We start from the raw sequence: 21,212 nt of genomic DNA, 5'->3' as shown, positions 1-21,212 counted from the left end.
TGAATGGACATAACCGGGGGGATATTAATAGGGTATTAAAAGTATCAACACAGGACAGAACACGAAACAATGGATATAAATTGGATAAGTTTAGATTTAGGAAAGACTTGGGTAAATACTGGTTCAGTAACAGGGTTGTTGATTTGTGGAACCAATTGCCGCGTAACATTGTGGAGGTGGGGTCCCTCGATTGTTTCAAGCACGGGTTGGACAAGTATATGAGTGGGATTGGGTGGTTATAGAATAGGAGCTGCCTCGTATGGGCCAATAGGCCTTCTGCAGTTACCTTTGTTCTTATGTTCTTATGTTCTTAAATCTAAAATATTATTTTCCCGTGTTGGTTCCTTAATGTGTTGCGTAAGAAAGCAATCGTCAATTAATTCTAGAAAATCTTCTGCTTCACTATTCCCTGTTTTGTTCAACCAGTTTATTCCGCTAAAATTAAAGTCACCCATGACATAAATACTGTTAGATCTAGATGCTCTAGATATTTCATCCCATAGATGCTTTGCTTCCATTCTGTCTAAATTTGGTGGCCTATATATTACTCCTATTATAATATTATTAGCTTTTTCGTTTAATTCAATCCAAATAGTTTCTGTGTGTGGCTCTGTTTTGATTCCCTCTTTGAGACTACATTTCAAATTGTCCCTAACATATATGGCTACTCCACCTCCTCGTCTAATATATCTATCTGTGTGAAATAGTTTAAATCCATATATTTGATATTCAGCTAATAGTTCTCTATTTTCTACATTCATCCACGTTTCGGTAAGTGCAATAATATCTATTTTTTCTGTGCAGACAAGAGCATTTAATTCGTTAATTTTATTTCTTAGACTTCTACTGTTAGTGTAATATACCCTAAGTGAATTGTTATTTTGCGGACCTTCTCTTTCCCTGATCGTTTTGCCAATTCCTTTCTCCCACAAACACATACTTTTATTACCTCTTACCTTTTATTACTTTTATTACCAAATCAATTCCCATACCTCTATCTACTAACAGTTTAAACCCAAACAAACACCTCTAACCACTTCTTCTAGCGAGTTCGCAACAGCAACAACCCCAGCTCTCGATAGATGCACCCCATCACGAGCATACATTTCATTTCTTCCATAGAAGTGTTCCCAGTTGTCTATGAAAGATATTGCATTTGATTTGCAATATCTTTCCAGCCGGCAATTGACACCAAGTGCCCTCGATATCCATTCATTTCCCACTCCCTTTCTTGGAAGAATGCCACATATGATCGGGATTCCTCCCTTGCTCCTAACTAACTCTATGGCTGTTTTATACCTCTGAATCAGTTCCTCACTCCTGACTCGACCAACATCATAAGAACATAAGAACATAAGAACAAAGGTAACTGCAGAAGGCCTATTGGCCCATACGAGGCAGCTCCTATTCTATAACCACCCAATCCCACTCATATACTTGTCCAACCCGTGCTTGAAACAATCGAGGGACCCCACCTCCACAATGTTACGCGGCAATTGGTTCCACAAATCAACAACCCTGTTACTGAACCAGTATTTACCCAAGTCTTTCCTAAATCTAAACTTATCCAATTTATATCCATTGTTTCGTGTTCTGTCCTGTGTTGATACTTTTAATACCCTATTAATATCCCCCCGGTTATGTCCATTCATCCACTTGTAAACCTCTATCATGTCACCCCTAACTCTTCGCCTTTCCAGTGAATGCAACTTAAGCTTTGTTAATCTTTCTTCATATGAAAGATTTCTAATTTGGGGAATTAACTTAGTCATCCTACGCTGGACACGTTCAAGTGAATTTATATCCATTCTATAATATGGCGACCAAAACTGAACTGCATAATCTAAATGGGGCCTAACTAGAGCAAGATATAGCTTGAGAACCACACCAGGTGTCTTGTTACTAACGCTGCGATTAATAAATCCAAGTGTCCGATTTGCCTTATTACGAACATTTATGCATTGATCCTTTTGTTTTAAATTCTTACTAATCATAACTCCCAGATCCCTTTCGCAATCCGACTTCGCAATCACAACACCATCTAGCTCGTATCTTGTAACTCTATCATCATTACCTAACCTCAGAACTTTACATTTATCAGCATTAAACTGCATCTGCCAATCCTTTGACCATTTCAAAACCCTATCTAGATCAACTTGAAGTGATAGTGATTATTTCCTCCCACGCTAATGCAAATAATGGGATTGTTCCCATTACCAGCCATAATATCATTCATGTTGTTTATAATATCACCAATGCCAGCTCCGGGATAGCAAACCCTTAACCTGTTCCCCCTATCTCTAGCACAAAACGTTCTATCCAAATACCTTATCTGGGAATCTCCCACAACTAATGTTTGCTTAGGTACTTCCTTTACTTTCTGAGGGGCCTGCGCTTCCTTTCTCTTCGTTGCTTTCCCTTTTGCGCGATCCACAGTCTCTCCACAGCACTCGTCCTCCAAAACGTCAAATGAATTTGAAGTTGCTATGGCGTTTGAAGGCGGCTTTATCAAAGTCTTCTTAAGGCCCCTGTCTTTCGCAACTCTCCAAGACGAGGTCCCTTTACTGCTGGTCTCCTCCTTCGTTACTTCTCGTTGTTTTTTAAGCTGACGCACCTCCTCCCGCAGAGAGTCCAACTCTGTCCTCAGGGCTCCCACTAGAGTCACCAGGTCCTTCACTACAACTTCCATATTGCTATGATAATATAACAACAATTTATACTAACTCTCTGTTTCCTTTGGTATAGCCATGCCATAATCCAGCTTAATATGGCACCCCCAATACCATGAGACTCTATCTTTTTAATCAGTCTTTCATGTGGCACTGTATCAAAAGCTTTGCTAAAGTCAAGGTACACAACATCGCAATCCTTACCACTATCAACTGCCTCAACAATGCTAGAATAAAAATATAACAAATTTGTTAAACATGAACGGCCATTTATAAAACCATGTTGCGACTCAATTATTAATTTATGTTTTTCAAGATGAAGACGAATTTTATTTGCTATTATAGATTCGAGTAACTTTCCCACAATAGACGTTAGGCTAATTGGTCGATAGTTAGACGCAAGTGATCAATCTCCTTTCTTAAAAACTGGTATCACGTTAGCAACTTTCCAAAACTCTGGCACTCTGCCTGACTCTATTGATTTATTAAATATGGTTGACAGTGGGTCACAAAGCTCCTCTTTGCATTCTTTAAGCACCCTGGCAAACACTTCATCCGGCCCTGGGGATTTGTTTGGTTTGAGTTTTACTATTTGTTTAAGAACATCCTCCCTGGTAACTGCTAAACTCGTCAACCTGTCCTCGTCCCCACCCACATAGACTTGTTCAGCTGAAGGCATATTGTTAAGTTCCTCTTTAGTAAATACAGATACAAAATATTTATTAAAAATACTACTCATCTCTTCATCACTATCTGTTATTTGACCTGTCTCAGTTTTTAATGGACCTATCCTTTCCCTAGTCTTAGTACAATATAACTGAAAAAAACCTTTAGGATTTGTCTTTGCTTGCCCTGCTATGCGAACTTCATAGTTTCTTTTTGCTTTCCTTATCTCTTTTTTAACATTTCTAACCAGTTGTACGAATTCCTGTTCTAAAGTGATCTCCCCATTTTTAATCCTTTTGTACCAAGCTCTCTTTTTACCTATAAGGTTCTTCAAATTCTTTGTTATCCACTTTGGGTCATTAGTATTCGATCTATTCAATGCCCTAGATATTTCAGTTGCATATGTCCTGGGGACCATTCAGGCTTGTTCGCAATTTGTATAGTATACTACGTTCCTGTGCTTTGTTTAGAATGTTCTTAAATAAGTTATATATTGAATCCACATCGAAATGCCCATTTAAGTCACCTATTGCTGGGTTCATGTCTCGCTCCAAGACCGGCCCACACCCCATACCCAAGACTTTCCAATCAATTTGACCCAAAAAATTTCTTAGGCTATTAAAATCAACTTTTCGAAAATCTGGCACTTTAACAGAATTTTCTCCTACAGGTCTATTCCATTCTGTGCTAAATCTGATTTCTTTGTGATCACTGTTCCCTAGCTCACTCCCTATTTCGATGTCATTAATTTGTGTTTCCCTGTTAGTTAACACTAAATCTAAAATATTATTTTCCCGTGTTGGTTCCTTAATGTGTTGCGTAAGAAAACAATCGTCTATTAATTCTAGAAAATCTTCTGTTTTGTTCAACCAGTTTATTCCACTAAAATTAAAGTCACCCATGCCATATATACTGTTAGATCTAGATGCCCTAGATATTTCATCCACAGATGCTTTGCTTCCATTCTGTCTAAATTTGGTGGCCTATATATAACTCCTATTATAATATTATTTGCTTTTTCGTTTAATTCTATCCAAATAGTTTCTGTGTGTGGCTCAGTTTTGATTCCCTCTTTGAGACTACATTTCAAATTGTCCCTAACATATATGGCTACTCCACCTCCTCGTCTAATGTATCAATCTGTGTGAAATAGTTTAAATCCATTTATTTGATATTCAGCTAATAGTTCTCTATTTTCTACATTCATCCACGTTTCGGTAAGTGCAATAATATCTATTTTTTCTGTGCAGACAAGAGCATTTAATTCGTTAATTTTATTTCTTAGACTTCTACTGTTAGTGTAATATACCCTAAGTGAATTGTTATTTTGAGGCCCTTCTCTTTCCCTGATCATTTTGCCAATTCCTTTCTCCCACAAACACATACTTTTATTACCTCCTTCCTCCAAATCAATTCCCATACCCCTATCTACTAACAGTTTAAACCCAAACAAAAACCTCTAACCACTTCTTCCAACGAGTTCGCAACAGCAACAACCCCAGCTCTCGATAGGTGCACCCCATCACGAGCATACATTTCATTTCTTCCATAGAAGTGTTCCCAGTTGTCTATGAAAGATATTGCATTTGATTTGCAATATCTTTCCAGCCGGCAATTGACACCAAGTGCCCTCGACATCCATTCATTTCCCACTCCCTTTCTTGGAAGAATGCCACATATGATCGGGATTCCTCCCTTGCTCTTAACTAATTCAATGGCTGTCCTGAATCTCTGTATTAGTTCCTCACTCCTAACTCGTCCAACATCATTACCCCCTGCATTGATGGATCAAAATACGCAGCAGTTGCATTCTCTACTAGTGCATCTATCACGGCATCAAATGCATTTTGCTCGATATCGCTCCAGCACCATGATGCATTTTTCTTCAGGAGCTCACGTAGAGGCTTCGTAATGGTAGCAAAATCTGGAATGAAGCGAGAACAGTAGTTTGCCATTCCCAGAAAACTATGTACTTCAGTGGACGTTGAAGGAGGTGCAGCATTCTTGATATCTGCAACTTTCTTAGGATCTGGAGACAGACCTTTGTCACTAAGTACAAGTCCAAAGAATTCAATTTTACGTTGATTGAACTCACACTTTGCTCGGCTTAACGTCAGATTCTTTTCTCGTAAGCGTTGCAATGTTGCACGAAGAGCTTTGTCGTGTTCAGCTTGGGTACTGCCACAAACAATGATGTCATCAGACATGTTGTCAGCATTAGGTATATCTTGCAATACCTTGCTGATGATGTTTTGGAATACCTCGGCAGCATTGTTAATCCCAAAACTCAGGCGCTTGTACCTATACAGACCTCGATGTGTCGTAAACGTTGTGATGAAGCGACTCTCATCATCAAGTTCAAGCTGATGATAGCCCTTGTTTAAATCTAACTTGCTAAATACAGTTGCACCATTCAAGCGGTAAATCATATCATCTACAGTGGGTGTAGGATGGCGTTCACGCATTATTGCCTTGTTGGGAACACGCATGTCCACACAAATGCGTATCTCATCTGGATTCTTCGGCTTTGGTGAAGTGACAATTGGGCTTACCCATGGTGTTGGGCCTGTTACTGGTTCAATGATATCTAGTTCCATTAGCCTATCCAGTTCGGCATCGACTTTCTTGCGAGTATGGAATGGTTGTCGGCGATGTGGTTGGGCAACTGGAATTACATCTGGGTTGATATGCAAATGTACTTTGCTATCAGTATAACAACCTATGGATTTAAATCGATCAGAAAATTCAGCAACAATACCATCAACATTGTTTGCAGATTCCACTGCTACAGCATTAGAAAGCTGAAGTAGCCCCAATTTGGTTGAAGTCTTGTAACTGAGTAAAGACTCCTTTGCATTCCTAACAACATGGAATGTAGTAATGAGCATTGCATTCTTTGACTTAATCTCTGCAGTGAAAGTTCCAATCACTGGCAAGGCTACCTTTGAAGCATAGGCAGTGGCTTTGCCATCATAGTTTTCAAGCTTTGGGAACTGTTTTTTAAATTTTTCATAGTGGCACTCAGCAATGGTGTCAATGTTTGATCCAGTGTCAATGAGAACTTTGAGACAAATACCAGCAATGTATACTATAGTCTCTGGGTTGTTTGGAAGATCATTCCATTCTGTGATTGCTTGTACTCCATGAGTATAATCACATTCACTGTCATCTGAGACTGGTTGTAATGAAATGTTGTCTTGTACATTATTAACATTTTGGATATGAGGTGCAATATTGTGTTTATCACCTCGACCCCTATGACCTGATCCTCGTACAGTGCTTTTATTCATTGACTGTGGTTTCTTGACTGCGGAACGACACATAGCACCAAAGTGACCTAGTTTTCCACACTCATAGCACTTCTTACCTTGAGCAGGACAAACATTATCTTGGTGTGGGTAGTCTCCTCCACAATTGTAACATTTATTGTTGACACTCTCTGATGTGGGTCGTTGTGACTGCTTGAGTCTTGTTCCTTGACCCCAGTTGTGATGTGGTTCTCGGCTAAATTTGCTGTTAGGTTTGCCATGATATCTTCTTTGATCACGGTGTCCTCCCTGAACCTTACGTACCTCATCACTGTTAGTAACAGCGGCAGAACCGTTATTGGCACTGCACTCCATGACACGAGCATCACGTGCAGCATCTTCCATTCGACGAGCCATATCCAGTATCTTGGTAAGAGAACTTTCATCATCAACAAGTTCTAGAGCTCTTCGACGTAGACGTGTAGATGTGCATGTTTCAATTATTTGCTGTTTGATTTCTTTGTCAACATCAGCAAACTCACAATGGGCTGCTTAACCCTGCAGACGTGTGTGGTATTGATCCACAGTTTCATTAGAGAGTTGTCTAGCTCTCCTGAAATGCATAATTTCCATTGCAGTATTTTGCCTTGGTTTGAAATGTTCTGTTAGTTTGGCTTTGGCAGTGTCATAATCTTTGGCACCACCAGTGTCTTTCAGTGTGTCAAAGATGTCACAAAGTCTATCACCTGCATAATGAAGTAGAAAGGCACGCTTTCTTTCAGCACTTTTGATGTCTGAAACTATCAACAAATTTTCAAACCTTTTAAGCCGTTTGACCCACCTCTGTGACAGGTTTGTCTGCTCACAGTCAGGATCAAATGCAGGAAACTGAGGTATATTTGCCATTTTTTACTGAATAAATGTAAACTTATCACTTAAATGTTCCTCAAAATATTAAACACTTACTGTACTGTATATGTTAGTTAAGAATTCACTGAAATTACTTTAATTTTGCAAAGCACACAAGCATTTTAATGCAAAAGTTCACAACAGTGCACAATATAGCAGCAACTGACTTCTTACCTAGCCCTTGTGTACATGTGTTGTTTCTACTCACAGCAGCACAGCAGTTGGCACAGCAGTAGTTAGCAGTTGGTATAGCAGTTGGTACAGTTGTCAGCAGTTGGTACAGCAGTCAGTTCACAGCGTGAAGAATTTTGAAGCACGAAGCGTCGTTTCGTAACCACAACATCAGGTTTTGTACACATCAAAGCGTCGTTCAGTACACAGCACCGGCTCGCAGATTACTCAGTACACAGCTTGAGTCAGCACATAGCTTGGGATAGCACATAGCATTGGTTAGCACATAGCATTGGTTAGCACATAGCATTGGTTAGCACATAGCATCGTTTAGCACACAGCATTGGTTATGGTGGTCACAGCTTCTCTTCCTCCTCCAGGCAGCATGCTTCTCCCTTGTGTTTGAAACTGAACAAATACCTGCGTTCACAGTTCATCCTCGTCGCCAATGTGGTGTTTGTGTGTTACTGAGGAAGTCTTGATTGTAGGGTTGATATAAAGCCATCGCTTGGTTACTGACTTTAATACGTATATAAACAATTACATGACTAGCTGCTTCCAAGCTGGTATCCTGTATGCTTCTGTTTACCTGCTCTCTGGCGTCTGCTCCGCCACACATAGAAAACGGATGGTACCATTTTCTGTGAACATGACAGACAGGTTGACTAGTTTAGTAGTTACCAGGGAGGATGTAATTAAACAATTAGAAAAACTAAAACCAAACAAATCCCCAGGGCCAGATGAAGTGTTTGCCAGGGTGCTTAAAGAATGCAAAGAGGAGCTTTCCGAGCCACTGTCTACCATATTCAATAAATCAATAGAGTCAGGCTGAGTGCCAGAGTCATGGAAGGTAGCTAATGTGGTACCAATTTTTAAGAAAGGAGATAGATCACTTGCGTCAAACTATCGGCCAATTAGCCTAACGCCTATTGTGGGAAAGTTACTTGAATCAATAATTGCAAATACAATTCGTCTCCATCTTGAAAAACATAAATTAATAAATGAGTCGCAACATGGTTTTACAAATGGCCGTTCATGTTTAACAAATTTGCTAACTTTTTATTCCAGCATAGTTGAGGCAGTTGATAGTGTAAGGATTGTGATGTTGTGTACCTTGACTTTAGCAAAGCTTTTGATACAGTGCCACATGAAAGACTAATTAAAAAAATAGGAGCTCATGGTATTGGGGGTACTATATTAAGTTGGATTAGGGCATGGCTATTCCAAAGGAAACAGAGAGTTAGTATAAATGGGGACTGACTGCACCTGACAGTCAGTCAGGTGCAGTCACAGTGACAGGTTGTGTTAGCTGGAGCTCCGATTCTAATAACATTATTATTGCAATAATGGAAGGATTAGTAAAAGATTTGGTGAGTCTGGTTGGAGCTCTGAGAGCAGAGATGGATTCCCTGCGGGAGGAGGTACGACGGCTACGACTTCGGGAGGAAACGAAGGAGGAGGCCAGTGTTGACGGGACCTCATTAAGAAGGACTGACGAGACCAGTATTAAGAAGTCCTCGTCTTGGCAAGTTGTGAAAGACAGGGGTCTTAAGAAGACCTTGGCAAAACCGACAACTAATAGCCTACACCTAAGAACTTTTAACGCATTTGACGTATTAGAGGACGAGTGCTGTGTTGAACCTGTTGTTCAACGAGGTGGCAAAGACAAAGTAACGAGGAGCATTGAAGCGCAGGTCCCTCAAACTGCTCGAAAGGAAAAGGGAGAATCGAAGCGAATTTTGGTTGTGGGAGATTCCCAGGTGAGGTATTTAGACAGAACGTTTTGTGCCAGAGATAGGGGAAACAGATTAAGGGTTTGCTATCCAGGAGCTGGAATTGGTGATATTGTTGGAAACATGAATGATATTATGACACGAAATGGAAACAAACCCATTATTTGTATTAGTGCAGGGGGTAATGATGTTGGACGAGTTAGGAGTGAGGAACTAATACAGAGATTCAGGACAGCCATTGAATTAGTTAGGAGCAAGGGAGGAATCCCGATCATATGTGGCATTCTTCCAAGAAAGGGAGTAGGAAATGAATGGATATCGAAGGCACTTGGTGTCAATTGCCGGCTGGAAAGATATTGCAAATCAAATGCAATATCTTTCATAGACAACTGGGAACACTTCTATGGAAGAAATGGAATGTATGCTCGTGATGGGGTGCATCTATCGAGAACTGGGGTTGTTGCTGTTGCGAACTCGTTGGAAGAAGTGGTTAGAGGTGTTTGTTTCGGTTTAAACTGTTAGCTGATAGAGGTATGGGAATTGATTTGGAGGAAGGAGATAATAAAAGTACGTGTTTGTGGGAGAAAGGAATTGGCAAAATGATCAGGGAAAGAGAAGGGCCTCAAAATAACAATTCACTTAGGGTATATTACACTAACAGTAGAAGTCTAGGAAATAAAATTAACGAATTAAATGCTCTTGTCTGCACAGAAAAAATAGATATTATTGCACTTACCGAAACGTGGATGAATGTAGAAAATAGAGAGCTGAATATCAAATAAATGGATTTAAACTATTTCACACAGATAGATATATTAGACGAGGAGGGGGAGTAGCCATATATGTTAGGGACAATTTGAAATGTAGTCTCAAAGAGGGAATCAAAACAGAGCCACACACAGAAACTATTTGGATTGAATTAAACGAAAAAGCTAATAACATTATAATAGGAGTAATATATAGGCCACCAAATTTAGACAGAATGGAAGCAAAGCATCTATGGGATGAAATATCTAGGGCATCTAGATCTAACAGTATTTATGTCATGGGTGACTTTAATTTTAGCGGAATAAACTGGTTGAACAAAACAGGGAATAGTGAAGCAGAAGATTTTCTAGAATTAATTGACGATTGCTTTCTTACGCAACACATTAAGGAACCAACACGGGAAAATAATATTTTAGATTTAGTGTTAACTAACAGGGAAACGCAAATTAATGACATCGAAATAGGGAGTGAGCTAGGGAGCAGTGATCACAAAGAAATCAGATTTAGCATAGAATGGAATAGACCAGTAGGAGAAAATTCTGTTAAAGTGCCAGATTTTCGAAAAGCTGATTTTAATAGCCTAAGAAATTTTTTGGGTCAAATTGATTGGAAAGGCTTGGGTATGGGGTGTGGGCCGGTCTTGGAGCGAGACATGAACCCAGCGATAGGTGACTTAAATGGGGATTTCGATGTGGATTCAATATATAACTTATTTAAGAATATTCTAAACAAAGCACAGGAACGTAGTATACCATACAAATTGAATAGATCGTATACTAATGACCCAAAGTGGATAACAAAGAATTTGAAGAACCTTATAGGTAAAAAGAGAGCTTGGTACAAAAGGATTAAAAATGGGGAGGTCACTTTAGAACAGGAATTCGTACAACTGGTTAGAAATGTTAAAAAAGAGATAAGGAAAGCAAAAATAAACTATGAAGTTCGCATAGCAGGGCAAGCAAAGACAAATCCTAAAGGGTTTTTTCAGTTATATCGTACTAAGACTAGGGAAAGGATAGGTCCATTAAAAACTGAGACAGGTCAAATAACAGATAGTGATGAAGAGATGAGTAGTATTTTTAATAAATATTTTGTATCTGTATTTACTAAAGAGGAACTTAACAATATGCCTTCAGCCGAACAAGTCTATGTGGGTGGGGACGAGGACAGGTTGACGAGTTTAGCAGTTACCAGGGAGGATGTTCTTAAACAAATAGTAAAACTCAAACCAAACAAATCCCCAGGGCCAGATGAAGTGTTTGCTAGGGTGCTTAAAGAATGCAAAGAGGAGCTTTGTGACCCACTGTCAACCATATTTAATAAATCAATAGAGTCAGGCAGAGTGCCAGAGTTTTGGAAAGTTGCTAATGTGATACCAGTTTTTAAGAAAGGAGATAGATCACTTGCGTCTAACTATCGACCAATTAGCCTAACGTCTATTGTGGGAAAGTTACTCGAATCTATAATAGCAAATAAAATTCGTCTTCATCTTGAAAAACATAAATTAATAATTGAGTCTCAACATGGTTTTATAAATGGCCGTTCATGTTTAACAAATTTGTTATCTTTTTATTCTAGCATTGTTGAGGCAGTTGATAGTGGTAAGGATTGCGATGTTGTATACCTTGACTTTAGCAAAGCTTTTGATACAGTGCCACATGAAAGACTGATTAAAAAAATAGAGTCTCATGGTATTGGGGGTGCTATATTAAGCTGGATTAGGGCATGGCTATACCAAAGGAAACAGAGAGTTAGTATAAATGGAATCAAGTCAGAGTGGGAAAATGTTGTAAGTGGAGTGCCTCAAGGCTCTGTCCTGGGACCTCTGTTGTTTATAATATATATAAATGATTTAGATTCAGGTTTGAGTAGCAACATTTGCAAATTTGCCGATGATACGAAAATCGGTAGGGAAATTAATTCGGAGGAGGACTCGCTATCACTTCAAGTTGATCTAGATAGGGTTTTGAAATGGTCAAAGGATTGGCAGATGCAGTTTAATGCTGATAAATGTAAAGTTCTGAGGTTAGGTAATGATGATAGAGTTACAAGATACGAGCTAGATGGTGTTGTGATTGCGAAGTCGGATTGCGAAAGGGATCTGGGAGTTATGATTAGTAAGAATTTAAAACAAAAGGATCAATGCATAAATGTTCGTAATAAGGCAAATCGGACACTTGGATTTATTAATCGCAGCGTTAGTAACAAGACACCTGGTGTGGTTCTCAAGCTATATCTTGCTCTAGTTAGGCCCCATTTAGATTATGCAGTTCAGTTTTGGTCGCCATATTATAGAATGGATATAAATTCACTTGAACGTGTCCAGCGTAGGATGACTAAGTTAATTCCCCAAATTAGAAATCTTTCATATGAAGAAAGATTAACAAAGCTTAAGTTGCATTCACTGGAAAGGCGAAGAGTTAGGGGTGACATGATAGAGGTTTACAAGTGGATGAATGGACATAACCGGGGGGATATTAATAGGGTATTAAAAGTATCAACACAGGACAGAACACGAAACAATGGATATAAATTGGATAAGTTTAGATTTAGGAAAGACTTGGGTAAATACTGGTTCAGTAACAGGGTTGTTGATTTGTGGAACCAATTGCCGCGTAACATTGTGGAGGTGGGGTCCCTCGATTGTTTCAAGCACGGGTTGGACAAGTATATGAGTGGGATTGGGTGGTTATAGAATAGGAGCTGCCTCGTATGGGCCAATAGGCCTTCTGCAGTTACCTTTGTTCTTATGTTCTTATGTTCTTATGAGTCAGGCAGAGTGCCAGAGTTTTGGAAAGTTGCTAATGTGATACCAGTTTTTAAGAAAGGAGATAGATCACTTGCGTCTAACTATCGACCAATTAGCCTAACGTCTATTGTGGGAAAGTTACTCGAATCTATAATAGCAAATAAAATTCGTCTTCATCTTGAAAAACATAAATTAATAATTGAGTCGCAACATGGTTTTATAAATGGCCGTTCATGTTTAACAAATTTGTTATCTTTTTATTCTAGCATTGTTGAGGCAGTTGATAGTGGTAAGGATTGCGATGTTGTATACCTTGACTTTAGCAAAGCTTTTGATACAGTGCCACATGAAAGACTGATTAAAAAAATAGAGTCTCATGGTAGTGGGGGTGCTATATTAAGCTGGATTAGGGCATGGCTATACCAAAGGAAACAGAGAGTTAGTATAAATGGAATCAAGTCAGAGTGGGAAAATGTTGTAAGTGGAGTGCCTCAAGGCTCTGTCCTGGGACCTCTGTTGTTTATAATATATATAAATGATTTAGATTCAGGTTTGAGTAGCAACATTTGCAAATTTGCCGATGATACGAAAATCGGTAGGGAAATTAATTCGGAGGAGGACTCACTATCACTTCAAGTTGATCTAGATAGGGTTTTGAAATGGTCAAAGGATTGGCAGATGCAGTTTAATGCTGATAAATGTAAAGTTCTGAGGTTAGGTAATGATGATAGAGTTACAAGATACGAGCTAGATGGTGTTGTGATTGCGAAGTCGGATTGCGAAAGGGATCTGGGAGTTATGATTAGTAAGAATTTAAAACAAAAGGATCAATGCATAAATGTTCGTAATAAGGCAAATCGGACACTTGGATTTATTAATCGCAGCGTTAGTAACAAGACACCTGGTGTGGTTCTCAAGCTATATCTTGCTCTAGTTAGGCCCCATTTAGATTATGCAGTTCAGTTTTGGTCGCCATATTATAGAATGGATATAAATTCACTTGAACGTGTCCAGCGTAGGATGACTAAGTTAATTCCCCAAATTAGAAATCTTTCATATGAAGAAAGATTAACAAAGCTTAAGTTGCATTCACTGGAAAGGCGAAGAGTTAGGGGTGACATGATAGAGGTTTACAAGTGGATGAATGGACATAACCGGGGGGATATTAATAGGGTATTAAAAGTATCAACACAGGACAGAACACGAAACAATGGATATAAATTGGATAAGTTTAGATTTAGGAAAGACTTGGGTAAATACTGGTTCAGTAACAGGGTTGTTGATTTGTGGAACCAATTGCCGCGTAACATTGTGGAGGTGGGGTCCCTCGATTGTTTCAAGCACGGGTTGGACAAGTATATGAGTAGGATTGGGTGGTTATAGAATAGGAGCTGCCTCGTATGGGCCAATAGGCCTTCTGCAGTTACCTTTGTTCTTATGTTCTTATGTTCTATAATATGGCGACCAAAACTGAACTGCATAATCTAAATGGGGCCGAACTAGAGCAAGATATAGCTTGAGAACCACACCAGGTGTCTTGTTACTAACGCTGCGATTAATAAATCCAAGTGTCCGATTTGCCTTATTACGAACATATATGCATTGATCCTTTTGTTTTAAATTCTTGCTAATCATAACTCCCAGATCCCTTTCGCAATTCGACTTCGCAATCTCAACACCATCTAGCTCGTATCTTGTAACCCTATCATCATTACCTACCCTCAGAACTTTACATTTATCAGCATTAAACTGCATCTGCCAATCCTTCGACCATTTCAAAACCCTATCTAGATCAACTTGAAGTGATAGTGAGTCCTCCTCCGAATTAATTTCCCTACCGATTTTCGTATCATCGGCAAATTTGCAAATGTTGCTACTCAAACCTGAATCTAAATCATTTATATATATTATAAACAACAGAGGTCCCAGGACAGAGCCCTGAGGCACCCCACTTACAACATTTTCCCACTCTGCCTTGATTCCATTTATACTAACTCTCTGTTTCCTTTGGTATAGCCATGCCCTAATCCAGCTTAATATAGCACCCCCAATACCATGAGACTCTAACTTTTTAATCAGTCTTTCATGTGGCACTGTATCAAAAGCTTTGCTAAAGTCAAGGTACACAACATCGCAATCCTTACCACTATCAACTGCCTCAACAATGCTAGAATAAAAAGATAACAAATTTGTTAAACATGAACTGCCATTTATAAAACCATGTTGCGACTCAATTATTAATTTATGTTTTTCAAGATGAAGACGAATTTTATTTGCTATTATAGATTCGAGTAACTTTCCCACAATAGACGTTAGGCTAATTGGTCGATAGTTAGACGCAAGTGATCTATCTCCTTTCTTAAAAACTGGTATCACATTAGCAACTTTCCAAAACTCTGGCACTCTGCCTGACTCTATTGATTTATTAAATATGGTTGACAGTGGGTCACAAAGCTCCTCTTTGCATTCTTTAAGCACCCTGGCAAACACTTCATCCGGCCCTGGGGATTTGTTTGGTTTGAGTTTTACTATTTGTTTAAGAACATCCTCCCTGGTAACTGTTAAACTCGTCAATTTGTCCTCGTCCCCACCCACATAGACTTGTTCAGCTGAAGGCATATTGTTAAGTTCCTCTTTAGTAAATACAGATACAAAATATTTATTAAAAATACTACTCATCTCTTCATCACTATCTGTTATTTGACCTGTCTCAGTTTTTAATGGACCTATCCTTTCCCTAGTCTTAGTACGATATAACTGAAAAAACCCTTTAGGATTTGTCTTTGCTTGCCCTGCTATGAATACTTCATAGTTTCTTTTTGCTTTCCTTATCTCTTTTTTAACATTTCTAACCAGTTGTACGAATTCCTGTTCTAAAGTGACCTCCCCATTTTTAATCCTTTTGTACCAAGCTCTCTTTTTACCTATAAGGTTCTTCAAATTCTTTGTTATCCACTTTGGGTCATTGGTATTCGATCTATTCAATTTGTATGGTATACTACGTTCTTGTGCTTTGTTTAGAATATTCTTAAATAAGTTATATATTGAATCCACATCGAAATCCCCATTTACGTCACCTATCGCCACTTGATTGGCAAATGCAGTTTAATGCTGATAAATATGAAGTTCTGAGGCTAGGTAATGATGATAGAGTTGCAAGATTTGAGTTAGGCCCCATTTAGATTATGCAGTTCAGTTTTGGTCGCCATATTATAGAATGGATATAAATTCACTTGAACGTGTCCAGCGTAGGATGACTAAGTTAATTCCCCAAATTAGAAATCTTTCATATGAAGAAAGATTAACAAAGCTTAAGTTGCATTCACTGGAAAGGCGAAGAGTTAGGGGTGACATGATAGAGGTTTACAAGTGGATGAATGGACAAAACCGGGGGGATATTAATAGGGTATTAAAAGTATCAACACAGGACAGAACACGAAACAATGGATATAAATTGGATAAGTTTAGATTTAGGAAAGACTTGGGTAAATACTGGTTCAGTAACAGGGTTGTTGATTTGTGGAACCAATTGCCGCGTAACATTGTGGAGGTGGGGTCCCTCGATTGTTTCAAGCACGGGTTGGACAAGTATATGAGTGGGATTGGGTGGTTATAGAATAGGAGCTGCCTCGTATGGGCCAATAGGCCTTCTGCAGTTACCTTTGTTCTTATGTTCTTCTTATGTAAGATACGAGCTAGATGGTGTTGAGATTGCGAATTCAGATTGCGAAAGGGATCTGGGAGTTATGATTAGTAAGAATTTAAAACAAAAGGATCAATGCATGAATGTTCTTAATAAGGCGAATAGGACACTGGGATTTATTAATCGAAGCGTTAGTAACAAGATTCCTGGTGTGGTTCTTAAGCTATATCTTGCTCTGATTAGGCCCTATTTAGAATATGCAGTTCAGTTTTGGTCGCCGTATTATAGAACATAAGAACATAAGAACAAAGGTAACTGCAGAAGGCCTATTGGCCCATACGAGGCAGCTCCTATTCTATAACCACCCAATCCCACTCATATACTTGTCCAACCCGTGCTTGAAACAATCGAGGGACCCCACCTCCACAATGTTACGCGGCAATTGGTTCCACAAATCAACAACCCTGTTACTGAACCAGTATTTACCCAAGTCTTTCCTAAATCTAAACTTATCCAATTTATATCCATTGTTTCGTGTTCTGTCCTGTGTTGATACTTTTAATACCCTATTAATATCCCCCCGGTTATGTCCATTCATCCACTTGTAAACCTCTATCATGTCACCCCTAACTCTTCGCCTTTCCAGTGAATGCAACTTAAGCTTTGTTAATCTTTCTTCATATGAAAGATTTCTAATTTGGGGAATTAACTTAGTCATCCTACGCTGGACACGTTCAAGTGAATTTATATCCATTCTATAATATGGCGACCAAAACTGAACTGCATAATCTAAATGGGGCCTAACTAGAGCAAGATATAGCTTGAGAACCACACCAGGTGTCTTGTTACTAACGCTGCGATTAATAAATCCAAGTGTCCGATTTGCCTTATTACGAACATTTATGCATTGATCCTTTTGTTTTAAATTCTTACTAATCATAACTCCCAGATCCCTTTCGCAATCCGACTTCGCAATCACAACACCATCTAGCTCGTATCTTGTAACTCTATCATCATTACCTAACCTCAGAACTTTACATTTATCAGCATTAAACTGCATCTGCCAATCCTTTGACCATTTCAAAACCCAAACTCTTCCCAAGAATGGATATAAATTCTCTTGAACGTGTCCAACGTAGGATGACTAAGTTAATTCCCCAAAATTAGAAATCTTTCATATGAAGAAAGATTAACAAAGCTTAAGTTGCATTCACTGGAAAGGCGAAGAGTTAGGGGTGACATGATAAAGGTTTACAAGTGGATGAATGGACATAACAGAGGGGATATTAATAGGGTATTAAAAATATCAACACAAGACAGAACACGAAACAATGGGTATAAATTGGATAAGTTTAGATTTAGGAAAGACTTGGGTAAATACTGATTCAGTAACAGGGTTGTTGATTTGTGGAACCAATTGCCGCATAACGTGGTGGAGGTGGGGTCCCTCGATTGTTTCAAGCCCGGGTTGGACAAATGAGTGGGATTGGGTGGTTATAGATAGGAGCTGCCTCGTATGGGCCAAAAGGCCTTCTGCAGTTGCCTTTGTTCTTATGTTCTTATTAGAAATCTTTCATATGAAGAAAGATTAACATAGCTTAAATTGCATTCACTAGAAAGGCAAAGAGTTAGGGATAACATGATAAAGGTTTACAAGTTGATGAATGGATACAACAAAGGGAATATTAATAGGGTATTAAAAGTATCAAGACAAAACAGAACACTAAACAATGGGTATATATTGGATAAATTTAGATTTTAGAAAGACTTGGGTAAATACTGGTTCGGTAACAGGGTTGTTGATTTGTGGAACCAATTACCGCGTAACGTGGTGGAGGTGGGGTCCCTGGATTGTTTCAAGCGCGGGTTCGGCATGTATATGAGTGGGATTGGGTGGTTATAGATAGGAGCTGCCTCGTATGGGCCAATGGGCCTTCTGCAGTGTCCTTTGTTCTTATGTTCTTATGTTCAAGTGGCTGAATACACTTAACAAAGGGGATATTAATAGGGAATTAAAAGGATCAACATAGGACAACACGAAACAATGGGTATAAATTGAGTATGTTTAGATTTAGGAAAGATTTGGGTAAATACTGGTTCGGTAACAGGATTGTGTATTTTTTGGTCTAATTCCCGCCTAACGTGATGGAGGTGGGGTCCCTCGAATGGTTCAAGCGTGGGTTTAACACGTATGTGAGTGGGATTGGGTAGTTATAAATAGGAGCTGCCTCGTTTGGGCCAATAGGCCTTCCACAGATACCTTTGTTCTTATGTTCTTATTTGTGGAGCCAGTTAACCCATAATAGAAGTAGGATCCCTTAATTGTTTCAAGCGTAGGCTAAACATATGGATAAATAAGATTAGGTGGATATAAATAAGAGTGGCCTCGATGGACTAATTGGCCTTCTTCAATTACCTTTATTCGTATGAGCTTTTTCATATGGGCCTTTAGGCTTTCTGCAGTTACCTTAATTCTTATGTCCTTATATATGTCATACCTACTCTTGAAACAATCAAGAGATCATACGTCTAGTATGTTTGGTTCCCACAACACTTTTATCGAACCAGAATTTACCCCAGGTCTTTCCTAAATCTAATCTTATCGCATTTATTCCCATTTTTCATGTTCTAGTTTGTGTTGAAACTTTTAATTCCCTATTATTATTCCCTTTGTTATGCCCATTCATTCACATGTACACCTCTTTCATGTCGCCCTAATATAATGGTTAACACCTCACTAAGGTATTAAAGTATATAACTTCCCCAAAGAATACACATTCATTCATCTCTTTGGCACGAGAATCGTCACGAATCTGAGTCGTCACGAGAATATTACTGATATTTTCCTCAGCGTCTTTCGTCATTTTGAAAATGTACATATACGAAGAATCCGTTGCTAAGGTTCAAGCGTTCCTCGATGCTGTTAGGAAGATCGATCCCACCAAAATATCTGTCGATCATATGTTGGAAACGATAAAGTCAAGAGAGAACCACCTTGTTACTGCTGATGACCAAACAAATATTTTACCAAGAAAAACTCGTCTTGGTTTATTTTGGGCTCTAACAATGGCCTCATTTATGTCGACGAAGTTGATTAGGTTGACGGGTCGCTGGGAAAGCGTCCTCTGGACCATAATGGATCTTGTCAGTCACTGGCGGCCAGGATACAGCATGGATTTCAGCATATTAGTTCCTGAAATATATAAACCGTATATTCTAAGGATATTCACTGATGATCGACTTTGTCCCAATCCGTTCCTTCGTCTGGAAATGCTTCGCATTATTTCCATGTGGCCTAAGGAGTACCTGGAGGATGCCAATTCACGCATGCAGGTTGTTAGTGGCTTGGTTGCCACAGGTTCATACTTGGAATTGCATCACCTCGAACCTAATGGCGCTAAGATAGGTTTACTGTACTTTATTTGCTACTTGTTGATAATCCTTGAGACACACGGCAACCTAGACGCTGTTGCAGCTTCAGCGACGCGCCAAGTTAGGTGTCTGAAGCCTGGATCAGAAGTAATGTTTTTCAACCGTATTGTCCAGCTCCTGGCACAAAAGGCAGAGGCGTCGAGGGAGAGATATCTAAATTATCACGAAATGACTCGAACTATAACGTCGTTTTCTGATATCTATTTTACGTTTCATTTGCTGGTGTGTAACCTAGCAACCTCTTCGGTGTATAAGGTTCCTGGTCTTGCAGAGTCCGCTGCATCTTCCCTCGTTACTATCACAGATTCTTTAGTTGCATTAAGCTCGAGGTTGCAACAACAGGATGCAAAAAGACATTTATTCACAAGTTTAGACGACGTTTACAAAGCATTGCAAGAGAAATCGACGTCTGTTTCTCGGGTGTTGCGCCAGAATCATGCCCAGGTTCTGTCTTCACTTAACAAGCAGGAAGCAGAATCTGGATTCTGTTTCAACCACTTCCCAACTCCCATTAAGGAGTCGACGGAGGACTGTCCGGAGAGGTTCGTGGACAGTGTGACGGGAGCAGTGATGGAGGCGCCGGTGCTGTTACACCCGTCCAAGATGGTGGTGGACGAGTCGACGCTGGTCCGATTGTTGCTTACATCCCACCCATCCGACCCCTTCACGAGATGCCCGCTGGACCACGGCTCCTATAGTCGCCTCCCCGACTTGCAAGCTGACATTGTTGCTTGGAAGAACTCTACCATTGGAGTTAGCAGTAGCGAACGTGACATCAATAGCGACACCTATAATGACTCTGAGATAACAAGAGAGGACGACAGCGTCCCCAGGAACATTGATAACTTTGACGTCTATATGTACAGCACTGATGTAGACATCAACAGTTGTCAGCTACGCAAATTACTTTTGCAGTTTTCAAATCCTATGTGATTATTCTTGCTTCATTGTACGAAGCAATGTAAATTTTCTCTATATATATGAATACGTAATTAAAATGTATTTTTTATGAATTATGTACGAGTATTATAATAAAGTTTTAAACAAAAACATAACTGCAGTTTTAGTTCATACTAGTTGTACCCACCACACATTGCTATGGCTTAGTCTGGTTAAATGGAAAAGAAAGAAAAAGTGCACGTGTTTAATATGTTTAATTTCACAATGCTTGTGGGAATACAATATTTTTTGTTGTTCCATTGTCTGTGAAGATATAGAGATTGT

This window comes from Procambarus clarkii, chromosome 64, assembly GCF_040958095.1.
Source record: "Procambarus clarkii isolate CNS0578487 chromosome 64, FALCON_Pclarkii_2.0, whole genome shotgun sequence".
Taxonomy (NCBI): domain Eukaryota; kingdom Metazoa; phylum Arthropoda; class Malacostraca; order Decapoda; family Cambaridae; genus Procambarus; species Procambarus clarkii.
The sequence above is the reverse complement of the archived record's forward strand: the minus strand, read 5'-3'. Positions refer to the sequence as shown.